Source organism: Megalops cyprinoides, chromosome 12, assembly GCF_013368585.1.
Source record: "Megalops cyprinoides isolate fMegCyp1 chromosome 12, fMegCyp1.pri, whole genome shotgun sequence".
Taxonomy (NCBI): domain Eukaryota; kingdom Metazoa; phylum Chordata; class Actinopteri; order Elopiformes; family Megalopidae; genus Megalops; species Megalops cyprinoides.
The window spans coordinates 30,186,036-30,207,721 of NC_050594.1; the positions used below are offsets into that span (position 1 = coordinate 30,186,036).

General features: G+C 49.8%; 1 long non-coding RNA gene across 1 annotated transcript in view; it reads left to right on the forward strand.

The window, feature by feature from the left end:
• LOC118786592 overlaps window positions 1-21,686 on the forward strand; it is a 46,446-nt gene that overhangs the window by 11,715 nt on the left and 13,045 nt on the right. Inside the window, exon 2 of the long non-coding RNA XR_005005352.1 lies at window positions 13,433-13,486. This is a non-coding gene — a long non-coding RNA (uncharacterized LOC118786592). The remainder of the gene's footprint in view (window positions 1-13,432; window positions 13,487-21,686) is intronic.

The following is a 21,686-nucleotide window of genomic DNA, read 5'->3' on the forward strand; positions in this document are numbered from 1 at the left end:
CAGGCCTGCTTTAATGACTACTGGTGGGCACCAGAAGGCAGGAAAACCACACCGCACTGTCCGCAACGCCAAGCTCTCTGCAGAAGCACGCTCAGATCCGGTGCTGTCCGCGCTGGATGTCATCACGCTCTGCTGTTTGCAATTAAAGATGCTGCCTCTCCTTTGAATACATTTCTCTTGGAGTGATGTGTGCAGAACTGCTTTTAATTAAAGTCTTGTATTTTAATGAAGTAGCTGCCTGGAACGTTTTCATAGCCTACTGAGAACAATTCTACAGGGAGCGCGGGACTAGTTTATGCTGCTGTTGATTAAAGGAGGAGCAGAAGCACATTTTCATACCCCGATTCCTACTCAGTCCTCTGATGATCTCTCCAACAACGAGTCGCTAAAAACAAATCATGTTTATGCCACAAATTGTATGAAAACATTACCAGTCCATGCGTGATTTCTTTGCCGGTTGAGATTTCTTTGAGGATACTGGTAATTAAGATTTGCATCATAAGTACTTTACAGAGTAAATTCTTTTGAATTGTATGTCATCATGTAGCAGACATCTTAGGGGGTGGTTCTATGCTATAGTTACAGTATATAGTTTATTGTATACTATACTATAATTTCTTTTACCCAGTCATACTACTGGTGAGTCACAGTAAACTGAACAGTCTAGGTAGAGAAGGTGTTTTTGCTTATTAGTTAGATTATTCATCTCAGAAGAGCATTCACACATAGTATTTTTCATAGTGTGCATTATTGAAAGAAATTCTGTGGATTTAAGCATTGTTTGATTAATCAATTAATTGATTATGATAGTTGTTTGTTTAATGGGGAACTCACATGTTCAAACTGAGAACACATGAACTCATTTTGTTTTTATCTATTTATAGTATTTAGCTATCTTGTCCTAATGGTTTGCTACATATTCATTGAAAGGCTATATTGGAAGGCATCAGCATTTTTGCAGCCTCCTCTGTTGAGTTGTATGGTTCCTAGTTATCTCAGATGTTTTACCAACTGAGCGGCTTATCTCTGTTGCAGATGTCACTTTTATACATGTTTATTTGATACTGGTAAAAACAATTTAATGGTCAGGCATGAAGCAGATTTGAGTCAACATAAAACTTTATCTCTGGCTGAAGTGCTGGTGGTCTGCACAGAAGGCCTTCCTGCTGCTGCTTGTTTTCTACAGTCCTGCAGCATTCCCGCTTTTCCAAAGCTAATTTTGATCTGTAGAGATTGGCCAGAGTCCTGGGGACAGAATGTACCAAGATGGGATTGCTTCTGGAAAGTGAGCTTTTATGGGAGTAAGATTCGTGCATGCACACAGCTAAGGTTAAGGCTCGATTCTGTCCAGTTAAACGAAGGCTTAACCGATGCTGATAAAGCGCAAAAACTCCGTGCTGCGTCGGAGGAACCTCCGGCCGTGCGGGAGGGGTTGTGGCCAGGCGTTTTGGGTCCTCGACCAGGTGTCCGGGCTTCTGCAGCAGCCCTGTCTGCGTGGCACACATGTGGGAGCTGTTACGGGCAGGAAATGCGTGAGCGCGGAGCGGAGCGGAGTATGAGGCGGCAGGTGCAGCGGGCTGCTGTATCTGCGTGAAGCGGGAGGATTACTGTCTGGCCTGGGACTTTATTAAGAGGTATGGCGGTATTGACATACCCTTCCAGAGAGAAGCTCACCCTCTAGCATTTCCTGCTCCTCATGCAGCGTGTGGCGGAGAGCGGCCAAGCAGGAAGAGCACCTGCGATAGCACTCTACCGTGAGCGATTATCCTCATACTCTTGAGGAGGGGAAGGGGCGTGAGCGGGGGTGGGTGTGTCCTTGAATTACAGAATGCTAAATAACACGCTTCCTTTGAGAGCACTCTGAGAACCATATGCAACATCTTAATTTTTCTAGAATTTTGGATTCAGCATTGTTTCAGTGACCCCTGGGCCACCCCTATGAACATAAATTTGTGAAGCAGAAATTCCCTGTGGTTCTCTATAAGCCTGAATTACTTCGTCAGAATGGCAGAAGCTATATGTTGCATTCAGAAGTATTTTGGAGTTTATGCAGTTTCGCAATGTTGGCTATGTCTGCAGTCATTTTGTTTTGCCTCCAAATATTAGAGATAAGGACCCTCCAACAATAACTGTTCAGAAGTAATACTCAGGTTTTTTCCTCTCTTCAGTTGTGATCCAGCTTTTGGGATTTTTGAACCAAATGTGCTTGTGCAAGACTCTTAGAGCGCGTCCAGCAATAGTACCAATAGTACCTATTCTTGGGCCTCTGTTGGGATAGCTGTTGAACGTGCACACCGGAAAACCACACGGTTCCGCTGGCTAGTCTGTCTAATTATTAGAGAGCGACGCCGCGAGACATGAGCAGACATGTATGCGGGGTCAGAGCAGGCGAGTGTGGGTCAGCTGACCTGTGGCGGGTGGGAAGATGGCCGGAGATTGCTCTCTCTGTGGAGGCGGTCTGCAGGGCCGTGCCGGGTGTGTGGCTGCCCTCTGGAATGTGACCATGGGTGTGTGGGGGAGCCAGTCTCGGCGCTGGCTGAGCCTGCGAGGTCACGGAGGAGTCTCCTCTCTCTCTCTCTCTCTCTCTTCCCCTGTTCCTTCTTCTCTCTCTCTCCCTTTGCCTCTCTCTGTCTCCTTCTCTCCCCTTCCCTGTCTCTTTTTAACAGGGGACAGTGAATGCATGTCTGTGTAGTAGGCCTATGTACTATGTCTGAACATGTTTCTAAAATGAAAATGAAAGATTTATGGTCGCCTGTGTCATATGCTGTCTCTCAGCCCGTTGTAGGCAGTGACATATTGTGCCACAAGTAAAGAACATTGTTTGTTCTTTTCTGTAAATTGGGGTGATTGTTATTGGATTGAAGTTATTGGATACGGGTGATGTTGAATAGTTAGCAAATTGTATTTTAGGAAAAAGATAAAATACATATTTGAGTGTATTTTTTGTGTACGGTTAGGAAATGCAGTCTCATCTCAGCCACTCACACTTGGCAGTGTGAGTACAGCCTGTCTTTGAAGAACCATGTCTGCCTGTGTACTTACAGACTGTACTTACAGAGTCTGGACACTGATCATTTTCTTTGTTGAAAATATTTCCCTGTTGTCAGTCTGGCCCAGTGTATTCTATTTTTGGGGCCAGAAAGTTCTCCATTTTGCTTTGTGCTGCTACTGTGTGTGTGTGTCTGCGTGTGTGCGTGTGTGCACGTACGTGTGTGTGTGTGTGTCTTGTGTGTGTGTGTCTGTGTGTGTGTGTCTGCGCGTGTGTGTCTGCGCGTGTGTGTCTGCGCGTGTGTGTCTGCGCGTGTGTGTGTGTGTGTCTGTGTGTGTGTCTGTGTGTGTGTGTGTCTGCGTGTGTGTGTGTGTGTGTGTCTGTGTGTGTCTTGTGTCTGTGTGTGTGTGTGTGTGTGTGTCTGTGTGTGTGTGTCTGCGCGTGTGTGTCTGCGCGTGTGTGTCTGCGCGTGTGTGTCTGCGCGTGTGTGTCTGCGCGTGTGTGTCTGCGCGTGTGTGTCTGCGCGCGTGTGTGTGTGTGTCTGTGTGTGAGTGTCTGTGTGTGAGTGTCTGTGTGTGTGTGTCTGTGTGTGTGTGTCTGCGCGCGCGTGTGTGTGTGTGTGTGTGTGCGTTTTCTGTTTTATGATTTGCTTGGCTGTAATAATGTTTGGAATGGTGGTGGTCCTATGTCAGAGTGGTGTTGAGAGAGGTTTGTGAGCTGAGCTTCAGGACCAGCTGAGTGAAGGGGCTCTTTTCTGGCCTCAGCTCTCGGTATTGCACTGCTTTGTAATGGTATGGGAGTGCAGCTTGCTATTTTTAAAATGTGTCTTATATTAATTGGCCCTTTGGATTTTTACAAAAAATTATGTTGCCCTAATTCTACCCTGCATTCATTGTTTGGAGTTTGCTCTGTACTTTCAGAATATTTTTCAAAACTCTGCAGGCATGGTTAAGATTCGGGTTTTGTCCCATTGAGCAAAATCTCGCTTTACAAGCAGACCACACATTTCAGTCCCATATACGACTTTTGGTAAGTAAGCATTCAAATATTCATAGACGAATTTAGATTGGGATTTTGATGAAAAGTTTTGTCTTTGTGGCATACAATTTCCCGAATGCTGGATTAATTTACTGCTAAATTGAAATTTCCTGGGTAACTTGAATTTTCAGACCTAAATAATTATAATGTGCACAGTGTTCTTGTATGTTACTATTGCAAAATTGTATCTGTTTCCATAAGATATTGATGTTTTTGTATTTGTATTTTTGTATTTGCCGTCAAGGCCAAGGTCTGACAGCACTGACATGATCTGCTGTAATCCCTTTTCTGCGAGTGACAACAGAACCAGATCATCTGTGCAGAGCAGCAATTTTACTTCTTTATCTTGTAGAGTGAAACCAGGGACCTAAGATTGTTCCAACACTCTGTCCAATTCACAAATGTTGAACAGTGCTGCAGCCCTATCTCACTTAGATTCCACACATTACAGTGATTCTGTATTTACTACTTCTGTACACTGATTACACCAGTTCACTACTCACACAAATTATCTTCACTTAAAAATTGGGGTTCGGTGTTCATAATTCCATATGTCAGGGAAGTAACCCGTTGTCAAAACCATGTGAAACAGCTGCCGGTGTCTGTAGTTTTTCGTAGGTGTGCTTTTGCTCTGAATGTGTGTTAATCGCCCTTGTTCTTTAGTCCATTTTCTCTGTGTATCTCCATTTTCAATGGGGGCTTCTCAGGTTTTGAGTCATTCAAATTATTCCAAAAAAACCCCAAAAAAATTCCAAAAAGTGCAGTTTATGGCCTCAATGAGTCTCTCTGTGTTTTCCCTCTCCTCCCCCTTGGGAGTGGAGTGACTTGCATCTGAACTGAGATATGATCTGCAGTTGCGAAAGAATTTGTTGCACGGAGCTGGCATTTGATTATCTTTCCCATTGTCTTACACAGTGCGTACTTTCATTCTTAACTGACATTCCGGCTTGTTCTCAAGGCTGTGACTGTTGACACTGACTGCATGTAAGTGACAACATAATAACCGAACATTGTTTTGAAATGAATGCTGCAGTATATCTCGCTCGGCTGCCAGATATCCTTTGAAGGGCAGAATGTTCCTTCAGCCGCAGCATCAACAGATGTGGTCGGGTGTGAAGTGTTTGCCGCCTCTGTGCTCTGTCGCGCTGATGGCTCTTGCAGGTTGGTAGTTTGCTCCGCCGCTCGGGAGAACATATTGCCATCAGGCTATAAGTGTCCTGCGATAACCTTGAGCCAGGGTAGATGGAGGAGCAGAGATGCTCCGCAAGCCCACGGTGACACCAGACAGGGTGTGATAAAGCCTCGCTTTTTCTCCCCGGCTAGACAGGCTGTGTAAATAGAGCTTACTTGGCAGCGATCGGGGAAAACAGATAGTTGCAGGAAAACAACAACCGTGGGGAAAAAAAGTGAAAAGGAGAAGAAAGCTGCGAGCATGCTGAGATGCGGGTCCCGGGCGAGCGGCTTCGCCCCCACACAGCAGGCATCCGGAAGGTGCTGTCTGGGCACGCTCGGTGCTGGGACAGGGCCGATGCCCGCTGACGGGACGTTCCCGTGCGCGGGACGGAACGAGAATGCTCTTTCGCCCCACTTAAAGGGGCACGGGTTGGGGGGGAGACGCTACTTCGGCAGTGCCCGCTCTCCCCTTGTGAGTCCAATGAATGCGTGCTGGTAGCGTCTTGGCTCCTGCTGGAAATTGCAGCCAGATGTGGGGCATAGGAATCAGTTGTTGCGAGTGAAGAGCGGGAGCTCTGTTTCATCGACTGCGTGTCCGTAACCAGTGCGTTTGGATTCCTTTGCGAAAATGACATAAACGGCTTATGCGCTGGACCTTGCTTGTGAGCCGCAGGGTTGGTTCGACCAGTCTCTTTTCCTGCGGGGTAACGGCAGCAGCGTTCCATTCATATCTGATTGTTTAACCGAATTCCCCACACTGTGACATTGACTGTTTGACTTAGAGATGCCACCTGCCCTAATCTGTTGGCTCTTTCAGAGGGTTTTGGCAGCACGTGCTGTGGACGAGAGGCAACGAGATCAAACTTTACTCCTGTGCTCTGTGAATCCAGATCATTGCCATGGGCAGGAGCGCAAAAGAACAGGAGCAGGAGCGTGATGGAGTTGCTCAGCAAAGCCTTACTCTATAATAACAGCCCTCCAAGGTGGGCCTCAGTGATGTCTCCTGTCCTCGTCCCACAGATGAACGCACAGCGCTAAATGATTTCAGATGCTTCCTCTGTGAACTGAGGCAGGCCAGCGGCTAGCGCTTTAAGAGTCGCGGCACCGCTGACACCGGGAGCATTTTTTTCCCCGGCGTTGACAGCCATGTGATGCGTCACAGCAGTGGCCAGTGTCTGCTGTAATTGCTGTGTTGATCTCCTCTGATGAATGTATTCAGATTGTAATTTCCTCCGGAGCTGAACACAGCATGCTGTAATGGGAGGCGCGGGGCCTCGCTTTGACAGGTAGTGAGGCAGGACTATTTCGGTCCAGAACCGACGCCGGCGGCGGTTTGTAAAACGATTAGACAGGCTTCAGTGCGCCTTTATTTTAATGTATCGAGCGTGTCTTTGTTAAGGCATACTATATTTAACCAGACTCAGTGTTGAAAATCCCACAGCCCCCTTGTGGAGTTAAGGATGGCGCGCGAAAGAGGAGCATGGTTTGCCCTTGTGTCTAAGTGGATATTTAGAGACACACCTACAGCTTCTCTGTCCAAGAGCACATTCCGAGTCCGAGTTATCTGAAGATCTCTGAAGAGAAATTCTTCTACCTCTCAAGGCTAGCCCCTGCAATTGTTCACTTAGACAGGCACTGTGTTGTTGTTTTTCAGCCTGTTCTCTCTGTGTGCTTTCTTTTCATGAACATCCATGGTGATTCTGTTACTACATAGGGGTGGTTTAGCACTTCAGCGGAGTTAATCCCAACCCTTCGAAGGCGGGACCCGCTGATATGTGAGGATTGATGTCTCTTTCTTGGATGCGGGCTGTTTATGGTGAAACCACGGATTAGAGCAGGGTAGTGGAGAGGAGGGTAACACTCTCTCCCTGTGACTGGCTTTGTTTTTCGGGGGGGAAAAGCCCAGGTGTCGGCTTGAGAGGCCCTGTGCCTCCGCGACCTCTCCTTTGGAGTGAGGCCACAGGGGGCGAAGGCCTCCCAGGGAACGCCGGTCCTGGGACTCGTGTTGAAGGCTCTCATTGTCTGCCTCGTACTGGGTGAGGCCTCCCATCCATCAGTGTCACAGGACTTGTAGCTGGTCACTGTCACTCGCCTGAGAACAGTGAGAGCCTCAGCAGGGCTTTCCTCACAGCATTTAGACATGGACCATTCTGCCTTTGTCCAGTGAGACCCACAGATACCCATAGATACTCAAATTCAGTCAACTCTGTAGTTTAGCTTTATATATACTGTATTAGCTATTCACTTTGAGTGCAGTAAAGTTCTGTTTGCCGTTTGACCTTCAGGACAGATAAAAGTATGAAACAAATAAATAAATACATAAATAAATAAATGATCCCTGTAGCCCTCACACTTGTGCAGCACTATATCAAATCTTAAATGACGTGCATGTCCTGTGCGGTTTGCGAAACCACACTGACCGTATCAATTCCTTTCTTGAGTGATTAAAACCGGGATCGTTTCTGACTGGATCGGAAAAACAAGAGGCTGAGAAACCCCACCCTGCCCGAGCCGCCGTGTGGAGAGGCTCACGCTGAAAGATGGGGAGTATTAACGGCGTTCTTGAAAGGATTATGCTCGTTGTGTTTGTTTTTGCTCCCCTGCATCCGTGCCAGCAGGAATTTTTCTCCTGCGCGGCCTGCTCCAAGATTCCACTTCCTCTCTGGAGCCGAGGCACGTAATAAATTTCCACAGCGTGCGCTCCTGGCCAGGGGCTCGGAGCGTGGCGGGGCAGCTCGCCCCCAGTTGCCTCCTCGACCCCTGTGGGGGTGGGTGGGAGGAACGCGAACTGCTCCTTGTGTTCTGAGGCCAGGCTTACCGGACCGGGGGTGCCGTGGGTCTGTGTGGTGGAGGTTCCGCAAGCCCCTTCCTGCTCTCCCCTCCTCCTCCCGCACCCCTACCGGGTGTCTTGCCGCGCGCAAAGAACCCTCCCTTGGCCCGGCGCCTCGCGGACCTCAGAAGAGAGGTGCGTTTCGGGCCTCCGTCCCGCCTGCTGAAGAAGCCCTCTCGCATACACGGGGCCTCTGTGATTTAGAGACGGGGGTGGAGAGCCCTGCACCGGCCGCGCCTGCTGCTCACCACTGCGCCTGGGAAAAAGGGGCAGGGGAGAGGAGAAGCGGTGGACAGGGGGAGCAGCCCCCCCCCCGGGGTCAGAGGGCAGCTTTTATGAGGCTACGCACTCCCAGCATCCTGTGCTGCGTTAAGCATTCATGGCAGTGCTGATGAAGTGCGTTTATTACCGGGGATCTGCGGGGTCAGGGTGGGACAGGGCAGGGGGGGTACCCAGCAGCCCTGGCCCTCCTGCTCCAGGCCTTCAGCGGCAGCTATGTAAAGGCACGCTTTAGCAAGACGGCCTTCCATTTCTCCCATCTGTGTGCCTCTTTTCTACCCCTCCCCTATGAAGCAGACTCCAGAGGAAAGGACCGTGACGTTTCTGGGACTTTCCTGCCGAACCTTTGACCCCTCCCCGGGCGAGGCCCGCGGCGGGCGTCGGCAGAGAGATGCATGCTCGGTGTCATGAGCTGCACGGCCTTTTGGGAAATCCCTCTTCACCCCCCAGCACCCATGTACCGTCCCAGAAATAAGGCGCAATGCTACACCTCAGAGTGGCAGAGTTGTTTACTGCTTCAAATTTAGGCCGAAGCCGTCTGCTGATTTACAGATGTCCAATTAAAAAGAATTGCTCAAACAAAGCTCTTTTAGACTTTCTTTATGTGCTTATTTATGCAGTTGTCTGCATGGGGAAAATTCCCAGCGTTTCCCAGGTGGAGGGAATGAATCAAGCTAACAAATGACTGGGGGTGCTTTTCCAGGCTTTTTCTCTCTGGCTGCTTTCCTGTGTATTGAATGATTTATTCCTGGCCGCCTGGGCCACAGTTTTACTGCCTGTGTCAGATATAATAGTTCCCAGCATACAGAGTTCCCAGGCATCTGATGTACAATATAGTGACTGCATGTCTCCTTGGAAACCCAGACAGAATAATGAGACCCCAGTATCTGTGTTTATAAAGTGCAAAGTCTTTTTCTTTTTTTGTTCCCAAAGTATTGGATAGTACAGTGCTTTGACTTATTGCGTGGGGTCCGAGCTGATGTCACTGATACTGATCTAAAGGCTGAATCCCACACTGCTGAAAATTCAGGGTTATCACAGGTAAAAGTTGGAAATCTTGTGAAATTTACTCACGTGCTTTGATTACAGGGAACAAGCTCGTTAGTTCAGTTCAGGTATGGCAACACTTTCAACGCATGGCTGACTAATAGCAGTTTGAAGGCACGAGTGACTGAACGTCTTGAATAAGCATATGGCAGACCAAAGCATCATTTTGTTGGATGTTGAGCCAACGAAAACCAATTCTGATAGAAAGCACCGCACCGTGCAAAGCTGAATCCTGACAGTCAGATGTCATGGTCCTAGGTCTTCTGTAACAGGGCAGTTTTGGCGGGTGGAGCAGGTGCTAACGGTCACGTAAACCTTCAGTGCTAACGAGCGCGAGCTCGGGGGTGGGAGCCGAGGGGCGAGAAACCGTCGGCTGGAACCGGCTGGGAAAACATCTGGGTCTGCAAACTGCTGCGTCTGCTCTCGAAAACCCCCTGTAATTAATCAGCTCTGAGGCGTATCCACAGAGCGTTACGCACCTTGCTGAGTCGACAGCAACCGCGCGGCGAGCCGGGGTGAGGCGTCGGCCACAGCCAGCGGGGGAATGAGACAAGGAAGCTCTCTTTGTCATCCCAGCAATTGTGACACCTTACCGCAGTACGCTTTCAATATTTAGCGCTGTTTCTGCTAATAGTGTGTATTCTTGGCTCAGGTTTTAATATGCTGTGAAGACGGTTGTCATTTTCTGCTTATCGATGATCCTGTGATCCCAGACTGAAATGAGAAGTGGATGGGAAATACCGCACTCTCCTTTTTAACATTGAGCATTGAGGGTGGGACGTGACTGAGACCCATTATGCGGTGTTAACTTCACGGCTTGTCTGCAATCTGAGCTTTCCTCCTGTGTTTTTGAGTCCAGCTCGCTCCCTGGAACAGAAATAAATCTCTTCCTGTAGGCTCCTTCTCCCGTCGCTGACCCAGAGCAGACTGGAGGGCACGCCAGCGCATTTCCTGTTACCAGAAAGGGGAGAACGGTGCCGCCGTCGCGGGCGAATATCGCTTCCCTCCTCCGATTAGGGTTATGACGAGGACACCCACCCCAGACCTGTCTGTGCCCTTGAATTTGATCCTCCAGCTGTGGTGCTCGGCGTGCAGAAGAAACAGGGGTACACATGCCAAAGAGACTTGGAAGAGAGGGAGCCGCCTGCTGAAATATGACATTCGCGTAGTTTGTCCCAGACAGTCGGACTCCTCGGCCCGCAGACGGTTTAATGCTTTGAACAACCAGTAAATCATATTCTCTTTGAGCGTAAAGCATCTCCGCGGAGCGGAGCGTGTCTGTGTAATTGTGGGATGAGCTTTGTTTTCGAAAAGCCCTCCTGTAATAAAAGAATGATCACACAGAATATCTGGCTGTCGGCGATCGGTGTTATGGAAGAGTATTGGAAGTTACTTTTCTGTGTTTTTCAGGATTTTGTGTTGCTTGCAGCAATGATAGACAGGATGATAGACCGCTTAGCATATTACTTAAATGTCCTTCCCGTCCAATATATATATAGATTTCTGATTAGTACTGAACTCAGTGGTCTTGACATTGGGGAGGAAACTTGTGTTGGAAGCCTAGTTGGAAGCACTCTTACAGTAACATTCAGGTGAAGGAACTCATATGGTGTTCACATTTTGCCTATGAGGGTGTACATATTGGCACAGGTGAAGAGCGAGTGTGTATTGTGATAGATGGGAATCTTGAGGTAGGAGCAATCCTGTTCAAACCAGTTTTAACATCTTACTTTCCATCATATTCATTTCTGATCTGCCTTAACAGACAGAGGTGAACCGGACAGTGTTAGGGGGGTGGCAGTGGTGAACTGTCACATTTAGGGGCGGGGGGGTCTGGATGGCTTTCCCCGGATCAGTGTACTCAGTCTGCTGGAGAGCTGAGAGCTGGATGGCCCATCGGTGGATGGGATTAGGGTGGAGTGCTCAGTGTAAATCGATGCTGGATGTGACTTTTTGCCATTGTTGGACCATGATAAACATAATTCCTGTTAAAGCCACACGCGGTGGATGCAAGCAGTGCGTGGCAGATCGCAGGTGGCAGTCACTGCTGCTGTACGGAGTGGTACAGGGCGATCACAACTGACTTGCGTTTGTGCAGACATCTGCACACCAGGTTTCTGGATTAAACACAGGACCGTTAAAATATTCATATGACTCAGAGGCACTAATGTTTTGACTACCATTTTGCAGAATCATTTCACTGCACGCTCCGGGATGCGGAATTCGAACCACATGTTGTGCCCCGCGAGCGCGTTCATCAAAGCCCTGTCCTGATACCCCGCTCTCCTTAAGTCTTTATCCACGGGCCCGGATTACGGGCCTGGCCTAATCGCGATTGCGGCAAAGTCCTTTGTAGAACGGTGGCAGAGTATTTGCACAGAACAGATGGGAAGGAGCAGGAGTCTTTACTGAAGCGGAGCTCTTCTGCGGAGATGTGGGAGGAGAGGAATGCCTTTCGGCTGGGGGTGTGCCCTCCTCATTCGGGACGGCCGTCCTGCCGGAGCCCTCCACAGGAAGCACACAACAGAGCGGAAGAGCCAATATCAACACCGGCCGTTCCCACAAACGCTCATATCTCCTCACATCTGACTGTGTACACCAACACATCCCATGTCTTTGGCACCTTTGGCATCTTTCTGGCAGGAAAAAAGAATCATTGGTAAGATGTGGGTTTCATGTGATACAGGGCAGCCACTGGCTAGGGCACTGCTTGGGACACTGGTGTCCCAGAGAGGGCTGAGATATGAGATACTGCATCTGGATGTGCAAGGCAGTGTTGGTTTCTCCAGGGTGTTGTAAATGGGTCATTTGCGAAATGAATGTGAGCTTGGAAAAGGGCACCTGCCGGACAGGCATGTAGCTCTGCAAAGTATTAACTAAATGTGTAGTGGCTGCGTATGCAGGCCCACATAACTGGGTGTGAAATCGCCTGTTACCGAGGCCCATCTTTCAGTATTTAGAGCAGGCCGTCTCCTGTGTTTTCACTGGTCACACTCCTAAGGATTAATAATGCATTAAGTGAAATGTGTTACATTTGGAAATCGGTTTGCTCGGACGCGGCCCACGGACTGGGGCGAGGGACAGGGGTTCGTCTGTCCCGCGCTGACATTTGACACCGACCCCGCTGCGCCCGCTAGGCTCGGCTTTTCCCAGCCCTAAACATTCCGACCACGGCAAATGTACGTCCAGCTGTCATATCCGGCGGGTTGGGCTTTGTCTGGGATAACGGATAGCGCTCTCACATGGGGCAGTGTCCGCTTTATGGAGGAGAGGATACTGCTGGAAAGTTGGACATGACAGTGAATATATTGGCATAGTGTGAATGAATATGGGGAAATATGGGAATCTCAAGGTAGGAGGCATTCTGTGAGTTTAAGACGGTTTTAATCACTTTCTTTCAATTGTATTCATCTCAGTCCTCCTTGAACGAGCAGAATCACACTGGACAGCATTTGGGAGGGGTGACAGTCTTGAGCTGAGGTGTTTTGAGGGGTCCGGGCAGCTTTCCTCCAATTTATGCAGTCAGTCTGGTGAGGGACTAGGGGCTGGATGGCCAGTCTGTGTACTGGGGACAGTATGTGTTTTCTGGAGAAGAGGATACTCCCGGAAAGTTGGCCGGACGGGCGGAATGCGTGGGCGTTTGCGGAGGCGGCGGATGCGCGATGTAGCCGCGACGCGCCGCGGCGGAGTCCCGCCGCGCCCCCCCCCGGGACCCGTCCTGACGAGGCGCCCGGATCCGACACACTCCGCGAGCTCGCACTCGCTCTCCCTTTCAGCGCGTGTTGTTTTTGGAGGTTTTTGCCACATTAATCTTCCTCAGCGGCACCGGCTGAGTCGCTCTCACGCCGCGCCTCCATATGTCAGGCATGCGCCGAAAGGCTTAAGTGCTGCAGGCGAAATCTGGCATGAGGCGCATCACCCAAGTTGTGAAATCTTTAATGTGTGTGTGTGTGTGTGTGTGTGTCTGCATGTGTGTTGTTGGCCGATGTCCAGAGTACAGCAGAATGTTTGAGCAGTTTGTTTTTTCGTTTGGCCTTATGGGTTGATATCTGAAGAATCTGTTCCTCTTCTTTCAGATCCACCAGAGCTGGGAACTGAAGGACGAACTATAACAAGAACAAGGACTCTTTGTGAGTAACGTCTCAATGGATTTGTCTTTTTCCTGAAAATTGGGGAAAAGACTGCGAATATCTTAATATTCGAGCATGAGATCAATAATCGATTATCTGGATCTGTATTCAAATGTTTGTTTGCAAAAAAGCAGAGAAATTTAAAGTTGTGTTCTTAGAATACTCAGCATGATGCAAGAGAATTCCTTGGTGATACTCACTTTTCTGCCCAGTAGTGAGTGAATGAAGATCTTTTGTGTTGAGTCATCATTTTCACAGAAAGAATTATAGTTGTATAATGTGCTTGGTGGAAAAAAGTGTGTTGCGATAATTTAGATATATGACTTCCCTCTAGATGATGTATTTGACTATTTTGGGGTTATTGCTACTTGTTTTTCATGGTGAGCAACACCAGCATGTCCACCTCAGCTGGTTTGAGGAGAGACCGCTGTGGTGTCCCACACAGAGCCATTAGTGTGTTCTTTAGCGATGAGTTTGTCCCCCATTTTTAGTTAAGCTATCTGATACATAAAATTGGCGCTTAGAATAATATAATAACGCCAAGGGTGAATGTTTTATGGGCAAATCAACTGAAAGAAATCTGCCTTTTCGGGGCCTTAGCCTCAATAATTGGATGAGTTTAAAACATTGCAGTGGGCTGTACATGTTTACTTGTGTGGAAAACAGCAGAAGTAGCTAAAAGCAGAAATGGAAGAAGTAGTTTGTGTTTTGAGAATAAATTCACTATAAGGAAGGAAATGATTCTTTAACTGTGGAATAGAGCATTATTTTAGGGATTTTATTTTATCTCATTCCCACAGCCACAGGCATTGTCATGTAGAGCATCAAACCTGACCAAGTTCAGTAAAAAAATATGCGTTGACTAAAGCTTCAGTTGATGAATTGGACAGGTTAATCTGTGGAAGGAAGTTGTGCGGCGGAGTCCTCCCAGCCCTCAGGTTTGGCAGAGCGCTCTCTCTCTTTCTCTGTGGCCTGAGATCGCAGCGTTTCTTCACATTTCCTCCTGCAGTCAGCACCTGCAGCGTCACGGCGCTGAAGTCCCAGGGCCGCCTTTTCCACAACGCTTCTGCTGAGGCAGAAAAGAGCGGGAAGCCCTCATTTATCAGAACGGGCCGCGCGCCGCCTCGCTTATCGCCTCCTTCCCCGGGCAACCCGCCGCATCGCCACCGCGGCTGCGCTTACCGGCGCACTGCACACGCTGTCCTCTCCCTCCGCGCGCACCTTTAGCATTAGCGTTAGCAAATGGGTAAGGAGAGCCACACATCACACAACCACACCACACCACAGCCTGGTGGAGTCTGGAGCAGGACCAGGCAGGAGATGGGGGGGGGGGGGGGGGGGTGTCGTATCACTGTGTCCAGATTATAGGGGGTGTAAAGTGTCAGGGGGAGAATGGCTGATTGGCTGTACAGCAGGACACCGTGAGCTTGTGGATGTGACCCTGGGAATTAGCCCATCCAGCCTTTCTACAAACCGAGCGTCTTCCCCTTCTGCACCTCTGCCCCTGCTGAGAAATGAGCTGCCAGCTCCAGCATTAGGATCAGATGCGCACGGCGAAGCGATGCTGATAGCATGGCAGTGAGGCCCTTTTAATGATCTTATCCCAGAGTTTGCAGGATTACTGTCGCGATCCCTGTTTTCTAACACAGGTGACGGAACAGAGCCGTTATTGACTTACTGAGATTGCAAGCGTGCAGCTGTATGTTTGTGTATGTTGTATGTGTTTGCGTGGCGCGTTTCACGCGGCGGGCGGGTCCGCGAGGGCGCAGGGCGTGTTTCCTCATTTTCTCAGAGGCTTACTCCCGTTGCAGTCGGGATCAGTGGGTGGCAGCGGGGCGACATAATTCTCCTCGGATTTGAAGCTGAGAAGATTGACTTTGTAAACCTTGGCCCTGTGTGTGCGTGTGCGTGTGTGTGTGTGTGTGTGTGTGTGTGTGTGCGTGCGTGGGAATCCATGCCTCGGGCCATCTGTGGACTCCCAGTTTATCGACAAACTGTTGGAATCCCTCAAGCCACAAGAAGCCCCCCCCCCCCACCAAACACCCTTTGCTTTTTACCCACAATGCCCCTGAGCAAATACTCCTCAAGCCACAAGGCTTTTTGTGGCTCCCAATTGCTGTCGGCTTCCCAGCCATAGATAATGACAATGATATTCATTACAATGATGACGACATCAAAGGAGAGCAAAGCAAACGTTTAATCCTTTTCATCTCGCTCTGCGAGGGGAAACCGAAGGCAAAGCAGTCGGCTGCTTTCCGAAACGTGTCATTAATGAAATCTAAATCGTCGAGACCCCCTGCCTAATCAGCCGAGTTGTTTTAGAATAATCAAAAAGCTTTTCTTTTTTCGGGGTGTGCTCCGTTTGCTCAGCGGAGAGGCAATTAGTGTCTCTTAGAAGCAGAGCAACTATTTGGCGAGTCTGGATCTGTGCATTAATTAGCCAACGCGCTCCTGTTTATTGTGGGGGTGAGCCCGTCTCCAGCGTGTTACATCAGGAGCCTGACTGCAGCGCAAGCATTCCCTTTGTACTGCAGTTCGCCGGCTGCTGTCAGATGTGTGCCTGAATGGGCACCTTGCCGTAGGGGAATCGCAGACAGTAGGTCTGGGTAGGCTGTGTATTCAGTGAGTGGGGCTCCATCGCTTCTCTCCAGACAGGGTGTCTGTAGTGTTGGTAAGTGCGAGGTCAGTAGCTGGGAAGCTGTGAGTGTGAGTGGTTTGCACAGTGTGTTCCTGAAGCCTCGAGACAGGTCAGTGGAGGTTCACCCCGCGCACCTCCGCCTCCTTATTTTTGGGTTGTCACGCCGCCACCTGAGCTCTCCTGCCGCCTTCGCTCCCCACGAGATCCGCTCTGACAGCACCTGTCAAAACGAGCCGCCTTGCTGCTGCCGGTTTCCGCGCCGGGGCTCTCCCGGCAGCGAGCTGCGAAAGAGCAGCGGCCCTGGCGCTGCCAAACACGCGCCCGAGACTGAGAGGTTATCTTAAGCGGCGCGTTAGAGGAAATGCCTGCTAATCACTGCCATCAAGGAGAATAACGCGCCGCTTACCCGCGGCTCCGGGGAGTGAATATAATCGGCTTATTTCTCATTTTTCGGCTAAATTGCGAAGAATCCGTTGCTTGGGATTGTCTGCGCGCAGTGGGGCTCCGGGAGCGTGGCAGCGTGATGTTTCATTCATGAAAATGTATCAGGTCCCTGTTTGCAAAGCCTCGCTGCACTGTAGGCCCAGCGCTGAGCGCGTTATTACTCAGATAGTATCTGTTAACCGCGCAGTGAAGGCGTTTCAGGTGAGGAGCACGCTGTGTGGAACGGGTGCGGAGGAAGGTTCACCTCTCCAGATGCGCGCCAAGGGAGAGAAACCGCTTCGAGGCTCGTTAATCGCGGCGCTTTGCTGTTGACCCTTTCACAGGGAGGGGCTGAGCTCCCCTGCCATGCTGCGGTTTGTCACCGACAGCGAACTGAGTCACAGTGCAGTCAGTTCCTGTGACAGGCGTGCTCCACACAGCCGTTCTGGCCAATGTCACCTCCCTGGAGGTCATCAGGGCAGGTCAGATGGCCATGCTTTCCCTTAATCATCATTGTCCATTGTCATTGTTATTGGAGCACAAGGCATAAGTTAGACCTGTCCGAATCTCTATCTTGCATGGTGCATATACATGCTTTCGTTTTAGGTCCTATTCTTATGTTTTAGGTTGCAGTGATTCTTGCAACTTACTGCTGAAGGGTCACAGTTTTATTGTTAAAAAATTGTAGGCCCTGTTTAATCGTGTATGTTTGTTTTAGAAACTGCTGAACCGGAGTGAGTCAAACAGTTACCTGGCCCCCGTGAAAATGTGCACCGTTACATCCTGCTGCTTCCTGTTCCTGGCCTCCGCGGAGGAAGTGGTGAATCGCACCTCCTGTGCGGTGGTGACAGCGTGCGTCCTGCTGCCTGCCCTGTGCTTCTATCTGAGGCGACATTACCGGGCTGGGGTCCAGACAGCTGGCCGGCCTGCCCTGGCCGGAGTGTTTCAACAGCTGTCAAATACCCAGCATCCTGACTGCGAATCCATAGAATGTGCCAGGAGCAGAGCTGAGGAGGAAAGATTGCTTAAAGGCCTCTGGTCTGTGCTCTACCCTTCATAATGCTTTAGTGCAGTGCAGTTATGTACTGACTCATGAGTCAGGCCTCCGAGTTCTCTGGCTGTGCTGCAGTATTGCTGTAAATTACCGCAGATTACAGAACACTGTCACTTTGTGGTTTGTTCATCAAAAACTGTCACGGTTTTTTCCTAAAGGCTTAACTTAACGTGTCTCACAACCCACTCTTAAGTCATTTCAAGGCGCCCTTTCTGACTGTTTTTACATGCAGGTTAAATGGGTGACGAGCGCGTAGCGCCCTGGTCAGCGTGGCTCCAGCCTTCGGGGTGGTCTGGGGAGAGGGTCCTCATTACCCCTGCTGTAGCTGGAGCTCGGCCATCATGGGCAGGCAGAACCGAGCCTCAGAGCAGAATCAGCAGAGCCCAGGCCAAGCAGACAAGAGCTCTGAATGTTCTTTAAAAGCTGTGAAATTTGGTCATGGATGTTTAAATCAATGTACATTGCATTACAATTCAGCAGATTGACTTCTCTTAGGCATATTTCACTGCATGCAGTGTTATTTTTTTTACATCATCCATTTAGAAAGTTGAATGTATTGTAAAAGTACTCAAGCCAAGAACTTCTCACAATGGCAGTGCCCCTCCTGGGAGTCAAGCCCGCAGCCCCTCGGTTGTGAGTTCCGTTCCTGGCCTGCTGCTGCACCCTCCCACTGTGTGTGTCATGTCAGGATCAGCGAGAGCCCCTGACCCTCACTGTGAGCCGAACCGGTATATGACCAGACCCCAGCGGCATTGGATCAGGGTCTGCACGCTTCTCTGAACGTGTCTCTTCGTGGGTGAGGGAGCCAGGCATAAGGGAGGGCTTTATACGTGGCACACTCTGGTGTGCGAACACCCCGAGGCGCACTGACCGGCCCGGCGGATTTTGATTTTGGACCAGATTGGATAATTCGCCCCGCCCGTGAACCACAAATTGAACCGTGGGATAAAATCAAAAGCCATTTGGCAGAAGGCCATCTGCGCCAAACTTGTCATTTTACAATAAATGGGGTCAAGAAAAGCTTTTCATTTCAGCGCGACCTTAGTCATTTCACCTTCTGATCTCTCGATTAGAGGAGGTGGAGTCGGAGTGTGTCGGGAATCTTTCAAGGAGGAAAGTGAATGCTGTGAGGACGGAGGAGTGTCCCAAAAGCACCCATCTGCCGCTGTCAGAAAGCTAAGCCTAATCTCTTATTTGGGCCCAAAGTGGATTTGATTATGAGCACTTCTGCTGTTGTGTGTGTCCTTTCACTCCCCTCTTAATCTGTCAAAATCTTTCCTAATATTCCAATGCAGGCAATTCACATTTGTATTCTGCATTGTCCTGTCTGTTGTGAGCTGGTGACAGATGCAGTCCTGAAGGGATAAAAATGTCTCGCAGTGTAGCTGTGGCTCCTATTTCTTATCAGGGGCACTCCTCCGCTCATTTTCCACCAGAGACAAAGCCTTATAAAGAGAGGACTTGATCGCAAATAGTTATTACTTAATTGTTAAACTGTAGGTTAAATGATGCTGTTAAATGGTAGGGCAGTAGTGTGGTGTGGTGTCATGGAGCCGGGCTCGGAACTTAAAGGTCCGTGGTTCAATGCTCTGCAGGGGCACTGCTTTTGTACCTTTGGGTGTTTAACCAACAGCTGCTTCTGTAAACATCCAGCTGTAAAATTGTAACCTTTGTTAGTTGCTCTGGATAAGAGCAATCTGCTGAATGACAATGATGTAATGTAATGCAATGAGGTGAGTGGCCTTGCTGGTAGTCGTTGTTGAACTGTAGTGTAGGTTTGGTTGGGGCAGCTCCCGCTTCCTGTGTACCCCGTCTCATTCATTTAGCAGATGTCAAGTTGAGTGCCCTCCTGGCAGCACCCCTCTGGCCCATGATTGGCCGGTTCCTGCTGTTACCCATCCGGGGGCGCGGGCTGCGGCCTGATCCGCGCGAGGCGGGGGCCGTCACGGGCCGCTTCCCGGACGGAGCTCAGCTGTGTTTACTTAGGCCGGCCAGAAAGCGCACGCTCTCTATCACACGGAGGGGGAAACTCTGACCGCACGCTCACACTCAAACAGTCTCGCCTCAGTGTCTCTGTGTTTTTCTTTTTTTCTCTGTTTGTTCCGACCGTCCCGAGTTCCACAGCTTTGAGGAAACAGAAACGGCGAAAAAAGGTAGGGGGCAAGGAACAGGGCGAGCGTTCGTCCTGACTCTCAGCGCCATCGTTCCCAAGCAGAGTGCATACTGGGAAACGGGCTTCAGGAAGGAAGAGGAGACAGTTACGGGCTGGGCCTCACACGTCTCCTTACGTTGTTTAGCAATACTTGCGGTGTGCTTGTGTGTTTTTTTCCCCTCAGACATTTTGTGTTCGGTCTGACTCATAGCTGTCCCCCCCTCCCCTGTTCACCTTCTGTATATACAGAAACGTAGGAGCAGTTAAACTGTAACCAGGTCTGCCCTGCTTGAATACCACACATTTTTCCTACCCGTTCCCTCTCTTTGGATTCATTTCCTAGATATTTTGGCCATACCCAGATGTTGTAAACCTGGAATTCATGAAAGCTGAGACTTTCTTTTCCCACACAAAAGGTATGTTTTGTGAAATTGAAGTAGTAATTTTTCAGTGACATATTGTCCCTCTAGTCTCCCCCCCTGCTGACGGTGTATGACACGGTGCTGTGGGTGTGGGGTGTGCAGAGAAAAACCCTGGCCCCCACTGCAACACCCTGCCTGCGGTCATTCTCTGTGTGACCTTGTGCCACAGAAGCCAGCTCCGTTTCCTCTTAATAAGAGAAACACAGCTCTTTAGAGTGCTAACCACTTCGCGTGGTGAAAAAGCTAAAACATCCTGGGTGCAGTAGTGAGGATCTCAGAGGAGTGCATGCATCCTCACGCATTATTCCAGAACCGCCTCTCTCAGCCTGTCAGGAAAGAAATTCCAATTCCCCTTCTAATCCATGAACAAACATTTGTTTAAAAATGATGATTGAACCGCCTTCCTCTGCCCCTGATTCTTCCCCCCCTCGATTGTACACGTTTCCCTCCCCTATAGAAAAAGGACAATGAAACAAACACCCTCCCTCCCTCCCTCCGTCGTGGTCGACGAGATCGTCATGCGAAGCTGCAAAAGTTGTTTGAAAGCGAGCTCCCTCTTGTTTGGCCGGAGAATTACAGTCGTCTTAAGGAGATTTGATGGCAGGCTGTGGAAAAGCCCGATGCTTGGCTCCGCTCCAGGGCCTGCATCTGAAGGGGGCCGGAGTGACACGGCGCAGGCCTCCTCCTCCGCCCTCCTGTCACTGCGTTAATTACACGGCCGGGCCATCGCAGCTATTTTGGTCGCGCTCCGCTCTTGTCGCCCTGCCGCCGTTGCCAGGGCCGCGGGAGGAAACGAGGATGCACTCGCGCGACTGGCTCGTGTGACAAAACAGCGTTCCCACCGTGTGACAACAGGAAGAGATTAGCTGCACGCTCATTAGCAGGGAAGCGGGTGACACCGCGCACCAAAACGCTGCAACGGCCTGGGATGGTCCGGACCGCTGCCAGTAACCTCGAGAAAAACTTCCCAAGTGTTACCGAAGCCGCGGCGGAATGAATCACCCCGGTCGGCTCAACCACAAGGCTGTGAAACGTACAGCTTGGTAAAGCTTTATCGTCGCTGCCGTCAGCTGGAGACGTGCGCCAGATCTCATCGACCGCTGTGACAATACTATTTTTTTGTGTGGGAGAGATGATGACCTTCACAGAGCGCAGGACAAGACAAATGTGAATACCCAGAAGCCTCTCTTCGTCGGACAGGTCAGAAAGCAGAGAAGGGGGGATTTTGGAGAGAATGTTGCGAATATGCTCACACTGGACAACATCGGGAGCGAACACCACTGTTTTCACTATACTGTCTCTGCTGTGAGTTCATGTCCTTAAGTTCGTTTCAAGCCCTAATAAACGAATACAGACGGATGTAGACATTAAGCTGGGGCCACGTGTGTTCTTTCCAGTCACCACATCAAGAAGAATTTCGGTAGACCACCCACAGCAAACCGAAAGGTGAAACATTTTGTGTCGTTGTTATTTTTTTATTGCTATGTCTCTTCAAGAGTATGTTTTTAGAT